The sequence below is a fragment of the Panulirus ornatus genome, chromosome 20 (genome assembly GCF_036320965.1).
Source record: "Panulirus ornatus isolate Po-2019 chromosome 20, ASM3632096v1, whole genome shotgun sequence".
NCBI lineage: Eukaryota > Metazoa > Arthropoda > Malacostraca > Decapoda > Palinuridae > Panulirus > Panulirus ornatus.
In genome coordinates this window covers 34,912,355-34,930,508 of record NC_092243.1, presented here as the reverse complement: position 1 = coordinate 34,930,508, position 18,154 = coordinate 34,912,355, and the positions used below count along the sequence as shown (strand labels likewise).

Sequence of the window (18,154 nt, the reverse complement as noted above, 5' to 3'; positions counted from 1 at the left end):
TTGGTTAAAAAGAAAATTTGTTAACTGACTTGATCAAATATTGATCACATGAGGAAATGTATCTGACAAGACTGAAAATCTAGTGTTTTGCTTACTACGGGAAACGGAATATCATTTTCTTCATCTCTGTACCCAGTCGTAGGTCTTTGACATCGTATGGTTTCCTAAATGTACGGAAGCTAATACATTATCGTTGTCGGGATCACTTCTTTTATTTTCTCTGTAAAAGGTCAGCGAGGAGTATCATCCCAGGAGGCAACGGCCACATACATAGTAAGAGAGTATGTGGGTGTAGGATCATCCCTGACTCCTGATGGTGGTGTCTAGATTATGCTGTGTGGTGAATGCAGCTTAATGTTGACGGCCTAACGAAACCTGGCAGATGGTCGGCCGAAAGCACGAACCAAGCAACCAACCACAGAGCGGTGCTCTTTCTCTATGCATCGCAAAGAATTAAGTTAAATATGATACTTAATTTTTATTTACCAAAGGGTTTGAAATTCAATTTCCTCTTTTGACTCATGGAAATTAAAATTATACATTTGTTTGAAGAGAAGAAAATAAGGGGACGTGGGAGGAAACGATTTTTTTCTTTTTTCGTACTGTGAAGAAGCAGAGCAGCTAGACAGGATGAGCAGAGTAGATATGGGGAGCTAAGATATTATATTATCAACAATGTAATATAGTGAACTAAACAGGGGTTTGCAGCAAGATATGAGACAAGCGTATGTGCGGCATCATACATAAAAAAAAAAAAGTAAAATAGAATGAAAGTGTGAAGAGGTAGATTTGGAACAGTTTAGGACGAGTGTTAAGTAAATAATGCTAAGATGACCGTGATGGACGATATGAATACAACGCTTCGATAAACTGGATTGATAGTGAATGAAGAACTGCAGCCTCTGATGATGGAGGATACTTGAAATAGAAATGAAACGAGTGAAAAGTTATTAAACTATTTGTATCCAGTGGACATGCTTACTAAAAACATCTTTTCAGGTTAATTAGCAAACATTTAACAGGAAGACGGACTCAGTGTCCCCCAGGAATGTCGATCCATGCTACAGCTTTCCAAGTCTTCATTGTAACATCTGTCATTTGCACACCTCTACTCTGGCTGTCCACTCTGTCCTAGATCTGATCTTCCTTTCTCCTTTTAACAATAAACTCTTGATCATGCTTTTCGCATCGGTTATTTCCAAAAGACGTAAATGACATCAGAAATTCATCATTTACTTCATCGGGCGCCACAATCTAGTCACATGAATGATCTTTTTATGCATTCCCAAGTGTGTGACACATGGGAGGGATGTGGGAATGTCAGAAAAGGGGAGTGAGTGATGAGAGGAGAAAGTTAAGTTGCTGGTGAAAGAGGGCGAATCTTTGCTTAAGAAAGGGGACCGAGATATTGCGCAGACTTACAAACCATTCTCTTTAACGGTGGTACTGTAGTCTGTACAACGCTGGGATAGATAACCAGAAGGCGAATGGACACCTCCTTGCAGAGGAGACGCCAACAAAGTGAAAGACAAAGTTCATTCAGGTGCTGCGGAACACTATCTCTTAGACAACCGTGAGAAAGTGAGCTCCGTGTCACATAAAAGAGAGGGATGAGCGAGATGTGTATTTCTGAATTACCACACAGGGGGCTAGTAAAGAGATAGCAGTAAGAAGAAAGACTCGTTTAAGGGATAAGAAATTACTTTCTGGAAGGGCACAAGAACTGCATGTCAAGTGAGCCTTCTCGAAAGCGGTTAGCGTCACCAGGGGCGTGTGTCACAGGGCTTGGTGATGTGATGACTGGCTGACTTGCTAGAATACTTGATTACGTCACACGGATATTGTCAAGGTCTTAAGGAAAGTAAAGAATGATGATGATTGCAACATGTTACAGATGAACTTAGATAAACTACAACTGTTGTTTTGTTGGGATCCATTTAAAGAAGGCCTGGGCAACACTGTTATACAGCAGATACTAATTAGCAGGAACCGGAGGGTAAGAAGGACTTTGGAGTTGACTTTGGAGTCTACATTGTACCTGACCTGCCGCCAGAGATCCAGTTTGGGAGAACTGTGAGGAATGAAAACTATGTGTTGGCACATATCTGGATCGCCTGAACGTACAAATGTTCAGCAAACTTTTCATATAGTATGTAAAAAAGAATTAGCATATGCCTCGCAAATTTGGTCACCACACTAACAAAAGCTCAAAAAATATAAAGAGAAGGTTCACAGGAGGGCAACAAAGATCGTAATTAAATTAATACAGTTGAGTTGTTATAAGATATTAGAGTCCATGTTTTTCTCAATGTCGAAGAGAGAAGAACAAGGGGTGATTGATCATAGCCTTCCAGTTTCTGAACAGTGTTGATAGCGTCGACAGTGAACAGTTCTTCAGGAGATACAATTATATAGTAACCAGAGACCTTAATAAGAAAGTAAGCGAAAAGTTGTAAGAAATGAAGTAAAGTAATGCTTTTATAGTATTAGGGAAGTAGATGAACAGTGTAAGATTACTGATGAAGCAACAAATGCTGACGATACACATTAATTGAAAAAGATTTATGATAGGAAAGAAACCTCATGAGATGGGGCCTCGACGAATGTAGAACTGTTCCGTACCTTACAAATAGTTTATGCAAATTATGTAATTATACACACACACACACACACACAAACACACATACACACACATACACACACACACACACACACACACACACACACACACACTGCAAACACGTTATCCGTGAGGCGAAGCGTTCCTTTATTAAAAGGAACCTCGATAACCTCTCCTTGTCATCCACTGATAGGTCTTTCTGGTATTTAGCTGAGAGGTTCTCTAACAACTTCTGTCGCTGTATCTTTCCTATGATCTCCGTTCTAACGATACTATAGATGTCTCTCCCGCAGTTAAGGTGACTCTCTTTTGTTTCCTTTTCTCCTCTTAACTCCACCTTGGATGATTCTAACATTCATTCATCCTTGATGCTCCTCTTACTAATCCTATGCCTCTTCCCGTAATCTTTTTTCAGACTGTCCTAAAAGCGCTTCTCCCTCTGAACACAAGTAAGGCTAATAGTCCTAATGGCATCCTTAGATGACAAGAAACTCAGAGTCTTTCTTATGATCGCCAGTATGGCTTCCGCAAGGCGAGATCGACAGGTGATATTTTTTCCTATCTTACTAATGTCTGGTTATGTGTTGTTATTCTTGACATATCCAAAGCTTTTGAAAGGGTGTGACATCGGGGCCTAATATAAAAGCTCCCCTCTTTTGGATTCCCTCTCTCATTTTGCTCCTTCATATCTATCTTCCGCTCTGGCCGATCTGTCTATGTGTTTGTTGATGAATCAGCTTCCCCCTTTTCTCCATCAACAGCAGTGTCCCTCAAGGTTATGTCCTGTCCCCTTCACTTTTCCTCCTTTTTTCAACGATTTCCTTTCTGCCACAAATAATCAAATCATCTCGTCTTTACACAGCTTCCTCAGTAAACTCAGACTTGGACAGGATATCTCAGTGTGGTGCACAAAATTTTGTCAAGATTAATGCCTCCAAGACGCAGTTTCTACCCATCACTCTAACGATAACTCATCACAACTCCCGTCTCTCCTTCGACAGTTCTGTAATTCCACCTCTTGACTCAATAAGCATACTTGGTTTTACTTTCACATTCAATCCTTATTGAAAACTCCACATTAAAGGAATAACGAAGTCTACCTCTATGGTACTGGATGTCATGTTTAGATGTCGAAACTTCTTTTCTTCTGAACAGTTGCTCCGTTTATACAAAGGATTCCAGCTCTGCATCCTTACTTGACAGAGTTAAGTCGAAAGCATTACGACTTATATAGTATCTAAGGCTAACTTCAAGACCTGACCTTCCTGCCCTACGCCGCAATGTTGGTTCACTTTCCCTCTTCTACAGGTATTACTTTGGTTTTTGCTCCCGAGAGCTGGCCTTCTTTTGTTACCCCACCGCCAAATAGAGTCGCATGATTACTGTGCGGTCACCGGCAATTTAAGGTGGGTCACTTTGATAACTGTTCTTTCCCTACACGTCGAAGCTTTGAAACTTTTTACGTTCTCATGTCTTTTCCGATAACTATGACTTGGCACATCTGAAAAGACAGGTTTTTCACTTCCTCCAAAATTCGTGAATACTTTAATTTGTCGTTTCGTTTCTTATTACCTTTCATTATCCTCCTCTGCATTTCAAATACTTTCCCCTGTCGTTTCTTTTCACCTTTCATAATCCTCTCTGTATTTCAATTAAGACTCGACCTTGTTGTGGATTTTAGTCCGTGACTGGAGCCTTCAACATAAAACAGACAGACAGACAGACACACACACACATACACACACACACACACACACACACCACACACACACACACACACACACACACACACTCACACACACACACACACACACACACAGAAGCACGTGAAAGCAGAGTCCCAGTCTACCTTCCAGCAAGTTTCTTATGTCAGGGAAGTCTTCCAACCCTTCATTAATCATCCTTTCCTTAAGTATTCAAAAGTCCACTGATCCTTTGACTCCCTATATACACGATTACTCGAGGTTCCCACATAAGTGATCTGCTTCTCTCTCATTTTTCTGTCTCTACACACGCAGTAGTGCTCTCCTCCCCACACAAGTGTGAGTTCGATGGTCTTGTCCTGCTCCAGCTAGGTAAAGTCACAGGGGGATCAGGTCTCTGCCTTCCGAAGAAGCTCTCGAACAGAGATATGCAGGTACTTCCCTTGATGATTGGCCAGGGAGGATCTCTACTGAGTCATGCTTATATAATTTTCCACCAACTTCCTCCAGATCTTTTCTCTGAAACGGTTTTGTATTTTGGAAAACACTAGAGATTTCGATCTTTTTGCAGCTGTGTATAGATGATATAGGATTATTATGCAAGGATTTCAAGGAATAACGAGATATTTTCCATATATCAGCGTTATAACCCAGCGTTCAGTATTTATATCCTAGTATATCCCGTACACTTAAATAACATCTCTTTGCTCCGCGAAAGTGCCTGAGTAACAACAAAATAGCTCCAATTACTCGCTTCGTTGGGTGTCAGTGCCAAATGCAGTTCATAAGGAACCATTTCTTCTGTCGAGATGATAATAAGAAAGTTTACTACTTTTGTACTGTACGAGATAACAGAACGCTGCATAGGCGCTAAGAACGATAGCGATGACACCTTGCTACCGAGAGCTGATAACATCAGAGAGGATGGACAGCTAGGCTGACCGCTGGCCATCTGCCGCAATCTAGATAAAGGATAAAGGATAAATTTTCAGCAAACTAGCAACAGTGTCGACATCCCTGATCGTTGTGAGGTAATGCTAGACCAGACTACAGACGAAGGTGATGTGATTCCCCATATGACCACATACTAAGACAACAGAACTCATATCTTGTGACTAACGGAGAGATGAACGGATCTGAATCGGTTCCCTCGGTGCTGAAATGCAAAACAATATCAAAGTATTGCCATCAGAACTGCAAGCAAGTTCATGCTGAGGTCCGTGTTATCATGAATCACTAGGTGGCGTAGTACATCACGCCAGTTCAGGAACATGAGCGAAATTTCGTCATTATACCATACCGTCACACATGCCTCTAGCCACATCATGATGCTAAATATTAAGTAAATTATACGAAAATAGAAATGATAACACAAAATATAAATATTTTGTGCAAATGCAAGAAGTATCAAGGTATATACTGACGACTCATTTGACATGTAAACATAGAAAACCCGAAAATATTCACACTATAAGTCATGGATGATGACAGAAAAATAAAAAATATTTGTGATAAGCAATCCCAGGGTATATCTCATGGACCACTAATGCATACGAAAAGGCAACAAAATGTACTCTAGAACTTACAATGAAGATACAAAGACTCGTGTATCTGAAAATGAAATACAATAGACAAAAGAAAAATATATTAACTTCAAAACTGCATAAGGAAAGAAAACAATTTCCGATCATGTAAGGCAGAAACAAATCCTTCCTCCTCCTCCTCCTCTTCTTCCTCCTCTTCTTCCCATTGTCGTCTCAGCTGCTGTGTTTGACGCACTGAATAAACTTTCCCTCCAGAAAGTTGTTGTTCGTCTGTGCAAGTTTTCCCTGCTTTGTATATTTCAGCAAGCGTAAGACATATCCTAAGGAGGTTCGCTTTTCTTTTTCTAATCTTAATGTTGACGAATTTTGGTAAGGGGAAGCGAGCGAGGGCTCTGTGGCGTGTTGGCCTCGGTAGGTTGGCGCCTCTACCCATGTTTGGTGTGACTGGCCAGTCAAGGAAGCATCATCCCAGGTCTCCAGAATCACTTGACCTGTGACCCGTGCGCACCTGTGGACCTAAGGAACACCATCTTCCCTTATTGTCTATTTCATCACGTGGGATAAATACCCTCACCCGTATGATGACAATTACTGCCTATGACACTGACGTTGAGGCAATGTGGAAGTGATACACACTGTGGTGCCAGTAGTGCAATGAAGATGAGGTGGTAAACGTCGGTAGTTGGTCAGAGGGTAACGTTCTTGGATGTGATAATGATAATGATATCTGGTGTAATAGGGTTGAAATGGTGGTACAATGGCGGCAGTTCACAGCATAAAAGCCTTAACGTAAGTATGACAGCGTCAGCGGTATGCAGCATAACACGCTAGACATGGGTATAGCGTCAGCAGAATGCAGCATAACACGGTAGACATGGGTATAGCGTCAGCAGGATGCAGCATAACACGCTAGACGTGTGTATGACACTGGCAGCACTATACAGCATAACAGCATTCACGTGGTCAAGAACAGGTTGATCAACGAGAAACAGAGATGATGTAACTGTGTGTAAAACATCCGCAGAAGTTCGGAAGTTCTCTCCAAGATAATATATCCACAGAATATTAGGGATCTAAGGCTAGTTGGTGAAGAACTACTAAGGCCAGTCCTAGTCTGCTCTGTCATCTAAATGGAGGATCCAAGTATAACCTTAGTGGCTCTATGCAAATCTGTTTATGTCGTGGAGCTTATCAAGATAGAAAGGGTAAGTTACTAGCCACTCCATCTACAAGTAGCAGAGAAGATGCTGCCACATTTCTTGCAGCTGGGTAATTCGCTTATGCCCGCTATGGGCTGTACTACCTCCGCTCCTTGCAGCGTCTGCACCCTGACCGTGTGAACTTCATAGATGGAAAGCATGTCATGCCTTTGGAATGGCATGTGTTCAGATCTCTACCTCACAGAAGCCAAGTATAAGCGCTTTGGCCAAGAACAGTCTGAGGTTATCAGCTCCACCTTGAGCAAGTCAACTCTCACACAACACCCTGACACAAATCATGCACGATTCGCAGGAAATGAAGGCCTCTCGAATCATTTGCCTCTCTGCAGTATCGCATGCTGCAGACTGTCAGCCTTTGCCATTCACAATATAAAAGAAGAACACACGTCTCAGAGACGATGCTGCACACAGGCAGATTCGAGAGAACTTTTCAGCTTATACTGATATCTTCGGCATTAGCGAACACGCTGAAAATGACCCCATTAACATCTACTTCGTCCATGTCTTGGAATCTGTAGTAGAAATTAGGTTGCAAAACGCGAAATCTCTGAGACAGTGACCAACTGGCTCCTACAGTTAATCAAAAAAAAGAGGATCAAACATATTCAGAGATTGAAACCATAAAACACAACACAGTAGACCCACACAGAGACAATGAGCTCCTTTCCACACATAGACACTGAGTTCATTTGAGCTCTTATTCCTGGCATCAGCCAGGAAATACGTTTCACTTGAAACACTGTTCTCACGTGAACTGCATCCTCACACAACGGCCCTCTTTCAAAACAATGGTGAAATATGTACGACCAGAAAACTTATGTTGAAAAGACGTGATCAGGAACCTCCAGCTGTCGTCACCCTTGATGCCTGTGCCACACTCTGGACACCGCCCCGCCCTGCTCCACCTTTCAAAGGTTCAAACTTCAGTACTGCAGCAGCGGCCAAAATTATACAATATGCTGAAACACCATTAGTATACTACGTGCAATGTTTGATCGCTACCGTAAGATGACCTTTTGTCCAACTACACGACAGAAAGGAGTCAGCTGTGTCCAAAGCTTCAATAATGATCCGCCACGTCCAAAGCAAGTCTTGGTCTTGAACGCCACTACCAACAAGACGCTTCTCCTCCAAACGATTGTTGACCAAATGACTTCTATGTAGTCATCACCTGATAAGTGAGCCATCATAACTGGACCGGGTCTGCATCAAATACACATAGGAGTTTCAGACAGCCGTTCCTCATGAAGAAGATGATACCCTGATGATATTCCATATGATCCAAGTGACTACCGCTGGATAGCAGTCCCTCGAGGTTGTTTCAGATGACACCGACGTTCTAATAATCCTGACTCACACGAACAAATTTGGACTCAGCACCCAGAAATGTGCTACATCAAACAGAAACCAAAGTGTTCCCTTCCATTGCTTGGACTTGTTGTAAGGGTCACAGTCTCACAAAGTAGGTAGAGTCATACAAGAGAAGTCCGTTGAATCACACAAGAAAAGGTGATACGGTTATATAGAAAGAGGTCGCAGTGTCACAAAGTCGGTACAGACTTAAACAAGAAAAGGTTCTGTATGTACATACGTCGGGGTTACAGTGTCATAAAGTGCGCGAGTCACATAGGCAAGCTACTCCCGTAATACAGAAAGGCTTTAGATTTACAAGGGAAAGAAGTTCACATTAGAGAAAGCAGTTACAGGAAAACGGGTTAGAGTTGTACATATACACAGACAGGTGACAGTTGCACAATGCTAAAAGACTAAGGAAAGACATTACATTTGACTAGGAAATTACATTTAGTCGTGTCAGACTTAACAGTGAAGATTACACTTAAACAGAAAAGAGGTGAAAGTCACACAAACAGTTCAAAGCATATAACATATATGACTGAGGTAGGAGAGAACAAATTCAACCTTCGTACTCCCAGCGTGTCGTAGAAAACTACCAAATGGGGCGGAGTTGGGGAGCTGGAACCCCTTAACTCGTATCTTAATTTCTAAAAGACGGAACAAAAGAAAAAGCCAAGCAGAGAGAGTGCTCATCCTCTTCGAAGGCTCAAACTGGGGTGTCTAAACGTATGAAGATGTAACGAAGGTGAAATGAAAGGAAAGATAGGTAGTATGTTTGCGGAAAGAAGCCTGGATGTTCTGGCTCTGAGTGAAACAAACCTCTAGGGTAAAGGGGAAGAATCGTTTGGAAATGTCTAAGGAAAAAAGTAATGAGGTGATGAGAGGACAAAAGTTAAGGAAGGAGTATCACTACTGTAGGTAAAAATAGGACGGATGGTATGAGATGGATGATTATTATACACCTGGCCATGGCAAGAAATACCAGGAGAGGCAAGTGTCTAGGGAGCACCTGATTGAGTGTCAGCAATTTACGAGACCGGGTATTAGTGATGAGTGACTTAAATATGAAAGTGTTTAAGGTAGTAGTTGAAGGGATAATTTGGGGGCATGGAGCATTCAGTGTTATGAACGGAAATGGAGGAAAGCTCGTGGAGTTGTGTGCTGAAAAACGACTGGTGATTTGGAATACCTGGTTTGAACAGGTGGACATACATAAGTACACGTAAGTAACTCGGAGAGATGGTCAGCAGGCATTATTAGATTACACATAAATTGATACCCGTGTAAAAGAGAGAATTTTGGATATAGATATGTTGGAGTATGTCTGAGCAATATCTTGTAGAGGCGAGGGTAAAGATTTGCAGAGGTTTTCGGAAAAGATGAAACAATGTCGGTCAGAAGAAAGTGGTGAGAGTAAATGAGCTGGAAAAAAAAAAACACCGGAAAGATTGAGTGTACAGTGGTACAATAAGGTAAGGGGCGTAGGTGAGGAATAGGAGAGATGTCTGTGGTATGCGAAAACCGGTTGGAGGTGGGCAGATTAGAAAGGGTAGTGAGTAGTAAGATAAAGAAGTACTTACATACATACTTACGCACCTACAAACACTTAAGAGAAAATTTTGCCAAGATTGCAGGTTCTCTGAGCAGCGCTCACCCCATGTCTTGATATGGGCAGACAGGAGAAAGAGAGAAATTAGTCACACAAGATAAAGTCATCAAGACGGCAGGTTAAAGTTGGTCGGCCACTGAGAGAGCACATGATGACCCCAAAGGAGAGCAGGCGTCACAAATAGTCAGTCTTCGCCTGCCATACCAGAAGGGAATCTTCCCTACAACCTCTTTATCATCATTACTTTGTCACTGGTATTCCTTCCCTCGGAACACAATCCTAAATTTGTCCATCTTGTCCTTCCCTAGTTATTTCCGTCCCTCTTTCCCGAGATATCTGCCTGCTATATTCAACCCGTTTTAGTTCCTTACTAGTATCGTCACCTAACACTACTTTAAGATCACTGTTATCAATCAAGAATAATCCCTATGTTTCTTTGTGTTGTCTTCCTATTCCACTTGGTGGCATTACAGGTGAGAGGCGTCATGCAATGCCGGAGAATTAAGGTTACTGTGTGGCTGGTCCCTCACCCATCACGGCGCACAAGTCTGCCAACTCTGGTCACCGCACGAGCTAGGCGGACAACACTCCAGAGGCATCAACTGTAGCACGGCGTCTCTTGCGAGTTGCTATCCCTCTTAGCATCTACGTACTCAGTTGCTCATCGTTCCTATCATTTCCGTATACAGTTGTCCTCCACTCATGATTCTGATCTACTTCATCAACCTAGTATCTCTGTACCCTCTCATTAACAGTTTATTTCCTATTCCCTCTCACGTCTCTCTTCCTTTATGTCAACACATTGTTATGTTATCAGTCAACCTGTGATTCTTATCTCTAATTACTCCGTTTGTGTTAATGCTCTTTCACCACTGTTTTGATCTCTGAGGCAGGTTAACCACAAGGGAACGAATCTGAACCTGAAAGAATAAAACCAGACCAGTTACGAAGATCTTCATTCACGAAAAAGGTCAAACATTTCAATGTTTCGACTCGAATACTGAAACACATAATGATGAGGTTCGTGGCCGGGCAGTATTTTCAATTCCTGTTAAGAATTGTTTTATGAGAAGATTTTTGTTACAATGGAATATGTGCATGAAACAAAGCTATACCTTGTTTCCTCTGTTTCCAAACTAATACTGCAAAACGCTTGTGTAAGTGTATCTGTGATTATTTGTGTTGTACATGGAGAGAGTTTTACAAGTGTTGCCTCTTACTTTTATGAATAGAGGATGTATACCATGTTTTTAACATTCCTACGTTTATACATACACAAACACAAACCCAGGCCTCAGCCAGGTACCTATCTATCAGTCAGCCTCAAGCGCACGATGTTCACCTGGGTTGGGTGGCAGGCCGACTGCCACGCCCAGAACTTGAACCAATGCAGGTCTGACCTCTGCCGGGGCGTGCTGCCTCATGGTTAGTAACGGTACACACAGAGCCCCGCAAAATTACGGATGTAAACATATGAATAAATATATAGTTAAACAAATAACGGTTTATCGGATTTGGGCAACCATTTGGCTGAAAAATACACGGTTGAAGTATTACGGATATTACGGGTCATGACAGTTAATAATTAACTAATAATCAAAGAGCTTAAGATCAGGGGAGCTAGATATTTCCACACTCTGGATGAGCACATGGGTAAGTACGTATACATAAACAGGGTGGCAGAATATATAGATGTTTACGGAGTAAAATATATGGTTTATATATTATGCATGTGGCGGAACATTAAGTGATAAACAGTCACAGTAAAACAGAAATCCAACAACCACATAGCCAAACTTATAACAGAAAAACTAATCCGTTCATTAATTTAGCTATGTACTTGTTCCTATAGTTTCTAGGATGTTTGCAATGGTAGGTACAGGGATAGGGGAGAAAGAGTACTTCTCACGCATTCCTCACGTGTCGTAGAAGGCGACTAAAGGGGACGGGAGCGGGGGGCTGGAGCCTCCATGTATTTTAACTTTCTAAAAGGGGAAACAGAAGAAGGAGTCACGCGGGGACTGCTCATCCTCCTCGAAGGCTCCGATTGGGGTGTCTAAATGTGTGTGGATGTAAGCAAGATGAGAGAAAAGGAGAGTTAGGTAGTATGTTTGAGGAAAGCAACCTGGATGTTTTGGCTCTGAGTGAAACGAAGCTCAAGGGTAAAGGGGAAGAGTGGTTTGGGAATGTCTTGTGAGTAAAGTCAGAGGTTAGTGAGAGGACAAGAGCAAGGGAAGGAGTACCACTACTCCTGAAACAGGAGTGGTGGGAGTATGTGATAGAGTGTAAGAAAGTAAACTCTAGACTGATATGGGTAACACTGAAAGTGGATGGAGAGAGATGGGAGATTATTGGTGCATATGCACCTGGGCATGAGAAGAAAGATCATGAGAGGCAAGTGTTTTGGGAGCAGCTGAGTGAGTGTGTTAGTAGGTTTCATGCACGAGACCGGGTTATAGTGATGGGTGATTTGAATGAAAAGGTGAGTAATGTGGCAATTGAGGGAATAATTGGTGTACATGGGGTGTTCAGTGTTGTAAATGGAAATGGCGAAGAGCTTGTAGATTTATGTGCTGAAAAAGGACTGGTGATTGAAGTACTTGGTTTAAAAAGAGAGATATACATAAGTATACGTATGTAAGTAGGAGAGATGGCCAGAAAGCGTTATTGGATTACGTGTTAATTGATAGGTGCGCGAGAGAGAGACTTTTGGATGTTAATGTGCTGAGAGGTGCAACTGGAGGATGTCTGATCATTATCTTGTGGAGGCTACGGTGAAGATTTGTAGAGATTTTCAGAAAAAGAAGAGAGAATGTTGGGGTGAAAAGAGTGGTGAGAGTAAGTAAGCTTGGGAAGGAGACTTGTGAGAGGAAGTACCAGGAGAGACAGACAACAGAATGGAAAAAGGTGAGAACAAAGGACGTAAGGGGAGTGGGGGAGGAATGGGATGTTTTTAGGGAAGCAGTGATGGCTTGCGCAAAAGATGCTGTGGCATGAGAAGCGTGGGAGGTGGGCAGATTAGAAAGGGTAGTGAGTGGTGGGATGAAGAGTAAGATTATTAGTGAAAGAGAAGAGAGAGGCATTTGGACGATTTTTGCAGGGGAATAATGCAAATGAATGGGAAATGTTTAAAAGAAAGAGGCAGGAGGTCAAGAGAAGGGTGCAAGAGGTTAAAAAGAGGGCAAATGAGAGTTGGGGTGAGAGAGCATCATCAAATTTTAGGGAGAATAAAAAGATGTTTTGGAAGGAGGTAAATAAAGTGCGTAAGACAAGGGAACAAATGGGTACATCAAGGAAGGGGGCAAGTGGGGAGGTGATAACAAGGAGTGGTGATGATAACAAGGAGATGGAGTGAGTATTTTGAAGGTTTGTTGAATGTGTTTGATGACAGAGTGGCAGATATAGGGTGTTTTGTTCGAGGTGGTGTGCAAAGTGAGAGGGTTAGGAAAAATGATTTGGTAAACAGAGAAGAGGTAGTAAAAGCTTTGCGGAAGATGGAAGCCGGCAAGGCAGCGGGTTTGGATGGTATTGCAGTGGAATTTATTAAAAAAGGGGGTGACTGTATTGTTGACTGGTTGGTAAGGTTATTCAATGTATGTATGACTCATGGTGAGGTGCCTGAGGATTGGCGAAATGCTTGCATAGTGCCATTGTACAAAGGCAAAGTGGATAAAAGTGAGTGCTCAAATTACAGAGGTATAAGTTTGTTGAGTATTCCTGGGAAATTATATAGGAGGGTATTGATTGAGAGGGTGAAGGCATGTACAGAGCATCAGATTGGGGAAGAGCAGTGTGGTTTCAGAAGTGGTAGAGGATGCGTGGATCAGGTGTTTGCTTTGAAGAATGTATGTGAGAAATACTTAGAAAAGTAAATGAATTTGTATGTAGCATTTATGGATCTGGAGAAGGCATATGATAGAGTTGATAGAGATGCTCTGTGGAAGGTATTAAGAATATATGGTGTGGGAGGCAAGTTGTTAGAAGCAGTGAAAAGTTTTTATCTATTATGTAAGGCATGTGTACGTGTAGGGAGAGAGGAAAGTGATTGGTTCTCAGTGAATGTAGGTTTGCGGCAGGGGTGTGTGATGTCTCCATGGTTATTTAATTTGTTTATGGATGGGGTTATTAGGGAGGTGAATGCAAGAGTTTTGGAAAGAGGGGCAAGTATGCAGTCGTTTGTGGATGAGAGAGCTTACGAAGTGAGTCAGTTGTTGTTCGCCGATGATACAGCGCTGGTAACTGATTCGTGTGAGAAACTGCAGAAGCTGGTGACTGAGTTTGGTAAAGTGTGTGAAAGAAGAAAGCTGAGAGTAAATGTGAATAAGAGCAAGATTATTAGGTACAGTAAGGTTGACGGACAAGTCAACTGGGAGGTAAGTCTGAATGGAGAAAAACTGGAGGAAGTGAAGTGTTTTAGATATCTGGGAGTGGATCTGGCAGCGGATGGAACCATGGAAGCGGAAGTGAATCATAGGGTGGGGGAGGAGGCGAAAGTTCTGGGAGCGTTGAAGAATGTGTGGAAGTCGAGAACATTATCTCGGAAAGCAAAAATGGGTATATTTGAAGGAATAGTGGTTCCAACAATGTTATATGGTTGCGAGGCGTGGGCTATGGATAGAGTTGTGCGGAGGAGGGTGGATGTGCTGGAAATGAGATGTTTGAGGACAGTATGTGGTGTGAGGTGGTTTGATCGAGTAAGTAATAATAGGGTAAGAGAGGTGTGTGGTAATAAAAAGAGTGTGGTTGAGAGAGCAGAAGAGGGTGTGTTGAAATGGTTTGGTCACATGGAGAGAATGAGTGAGGAAAGATTGACCAAGAGGATATATGTGTCAGAGGTGGAGGGAACGAGGAGAAGTGAGAGACCAAATTGGAGGTGGAAAGATGGAGTGAAAAAGATTCTGAGTGATCGGGGCCTGAACATGCAGGAGGGTGAAAGGCGTGCATGGAATAGAGTGAATTGGAACGATGTGGTATACCGGGGTCGACGAGCTGTCAATGGATTGAACCAGGGCATGTGAAGCGTCTGGGGTAAACCATGGAAAGTTCTGTGGGGCCTGGATGTGGAAAGGGAGCTGTGGTTTCGGTGCATTATTACATGACAGCTAGAGACTGAATGTGAACGAAAGTGGCCTTTGTTGTCTTTCCTAGCGCTACCTCACGCACATTTAGGGGGAGGGGGTAGTTAATTTTCATGTGTGGTGGGGTGGCGATGGGAATGAATATAGGCAGACAGCATGAATTATGTGCATGTGTATATATGTATATGTCTGTGTGTGTATATATATGTATACGTTGAGATGTATAGGTATGTATATTTGCGTTTGTGGATGTGTAGGTATATACATATGTATGTGGGTGGATTGGGCCATTCTTTCGTCTGTTTCCTTGCGCTACCTCGCTAACGCGGAAGACAGCGACAAAGCAAAATAATATATATATACATATATATATATATATATATATATATATATATATATATATATATATATATATATATATATATATATACATATATATATATATATATATATATATATATATATTTATATATATATATATATATATATATATATATATATATATATATATATATATATACATATATGGCTGTACAAGCTTTGCCTGGAACAAGTGGATTTTGGTGAAGGACAACGGTACGCGGTGGAGAAGCGTCGGGGCTGGGGTCTCCGTGACGGGGAGTGTCAAAATTTATTGGCAAACTGCCGTGTGAGCTGCCGGTGTTGGTTGGAGAGGGTGGGCAGGTTCAGCGGGATGAGGGCCTCCTGGGAGGTGGTATAAGAAGGATCCACGATGATTCTGCATACCTTTTCTGTACACTTTGTAGCTGGTTCCTCTGTGTAGCTGTTAAGTGTGAAGGACTAGGCTGGGTAGGCGTAGGTAAGCTTAGGTAGAATAAAGATGTTATAGACATTCCTGAACTCAACTGATGGGACTCTTATTGATTTCAGTCGGCGGAGAAGGTACAGACGGTAAGAGGAAGATAAGACGATAGTGCTGACATGACTCTTCCAGTGTAAACCGTAGTCTATAGTGACACCAAGAAGTCTGGAGTCTCTGTCTACCCGGAGGATGTCAGAACCGAGTGTGATGTCAGGGGGCAAGATGTTGTCTGTGCCCAGGTTGATGTGCATCACCACACTCTCGGTTCAGTTCTTGGTGACGTCGTTGGCCATAGTCCACCGTTAATGAAGGACAATCGAGTCACGAGAGTTGTTGTTGATAGCGATTCTTCCAGCGGTGGTTTGTGTCCTTCGTTACGACACTGTTACGGATAAGGCGCCCTGAGATCCACCACATGTTAGTGACGTCGATGTGACTACCCTAAAGTGAATGGTTTGGTGTCACTCGGTCAAGATGTCCACCTGCCACGAGATGAGACACCTCTGTAGTCACAGGTCGACGGCTTGCTTTATGATGATGTTATGGTTTACCAAGTCGAAAGCTTTAGTGAGGTCTACGAACGTGAGTGCTACCGAGGTCTTGTTCTTCGCCAAGTTGCGGTAACTGATTGGTAGAAGGGGACTTCATGTTTCCAAAATGATGAGGGGTCAACTGAATCAGTAACGTCAGCATAGGTCTAATCAAACGAACAAACAAATACTAACAAATTAGACCGGGGACTGGAGTGGTTGAAATAAGGCGTATGCTATTATGAGACTCTGGTTGGGTGGATTTAGGTGGTGGTGTGAGATATAGTCTTCCAAGCTGTGGGACATTTAGACCGTCTGAGAGAAGCGCTGATTATGGCGGTTAGCTGTACAGATAAATCATGGTTGAATTCCTTCTATAATTTCACTATTGGCGTGGTTGAGCATTATTTTAAGGCTATCAAGGCGCTTAACTTCTTGGTATATCTCTACTAGGATTTAGGGAGATAGGTTTGCTAGACATGCTGAGAGGAAGCTAAAGTCAAGCAGTGGTAATCGTTGTCAAATTTTGGCAAAGTGGTTGTTGATTTAGTGGGCGGCCTTTTCATTGGTAAGTTAGCGTACACATGGGAAGAGGGAAAGCCTTGGCGCGTCACAGTAAGTTGATTCTTTTATTCCATCATACCACTAATCGATGGTGGTCAGCTTTGAACGCTGTAACTTGTTTGGGTAATAGGCTTTCTTTGCGGCTCTCACTTCACTTTGCACTCTGTGGCAAAGTTGCTTGTCGGGGTCGCTATTATGACTGTTTGACGCTCGATTTCGCCACTGCATAGGTCGCTAATACGTTGGGTAATCCAGGGACAGTCGGCCTTCTTCTGGGGAAAGAAGTGTTGGCAGGCCTGGCTGCAGGTTTCATGGTGTTTCTCCCACATGATTTCAACATCATCTTCACTGGTCACTTTACCCCAGTGATGACGTGTTACCCATCAGCCGAAATTCCTCTTCGCTGAGTCAGTAAGTGGTCGATAAGTTTTGGTGTCTGCCCGCCTGTGTTGGTAGATGGTCGGGGTGGGGGACCACAACACTGATAAATGAGTACTGCGTCCGAGAGGCAGGAGAGGCTCGGGGGTGAGGTAAAGGTCAGCCAAGTCAGGAAGAATCAGGTCAAGGATGCGTTGACCATACATGGGAATTTGAGGAATCTGAGATAGATGCAGTTGTCCTTGGAGCATGATGGTGTCTGTCTCATTAAAATTCCCACATATCACGAGCTTAGAACACGGGCACCGTGTACTGAGTACGTCAGTTGTCTACACAACTGACGTACGTAAAGTGTTGTAACTGTCCTTCCCTAGTGGAGGACCACGGCGGGTAGCAGACGACGCCGGGCAGGACGTAAGTCTTTGGGACACAAGAGTGCCGTGTCTCCCCAAGCTTTCATGTACGAAGGTGAGAAGAGAATGTCACTCATGGTACTAATTCCAGGAATAATCTGCCAGGCCTCTGGCTATGACCTGGCTGTGACCTGACCTTGTCGTGATGGCTACTTCCTTCATATTGTTGGGCAGGGAGGTGACATTCAATGACAACAGGGGCATCAGTTTATACCACTTCCTAAGAATTTCAAAATGCTTTTAGGGTTTGATTTCAGCTGGTTTGTGTCGCCTTCTCTTGGTTATTAATGTTTCAGCTGCTTCCCCACGATTGTGC

The 18,154-nt window shown here is 42.7% G+C and overlaps 1 pseudogene; it reads right to left on the bottom strand.

Moving 5' to 3' along the window:
* Positions 1-16,673: 16,673 nt before the first annotated feature.
* LOC139755741 (uncharacterized) lies at positions 16,674-17,676 on the bottom strand (annotated as a pseudogene).
* Between the last annotated feature and the right edge of the window lie 478 nt (positions 17,677-18,154).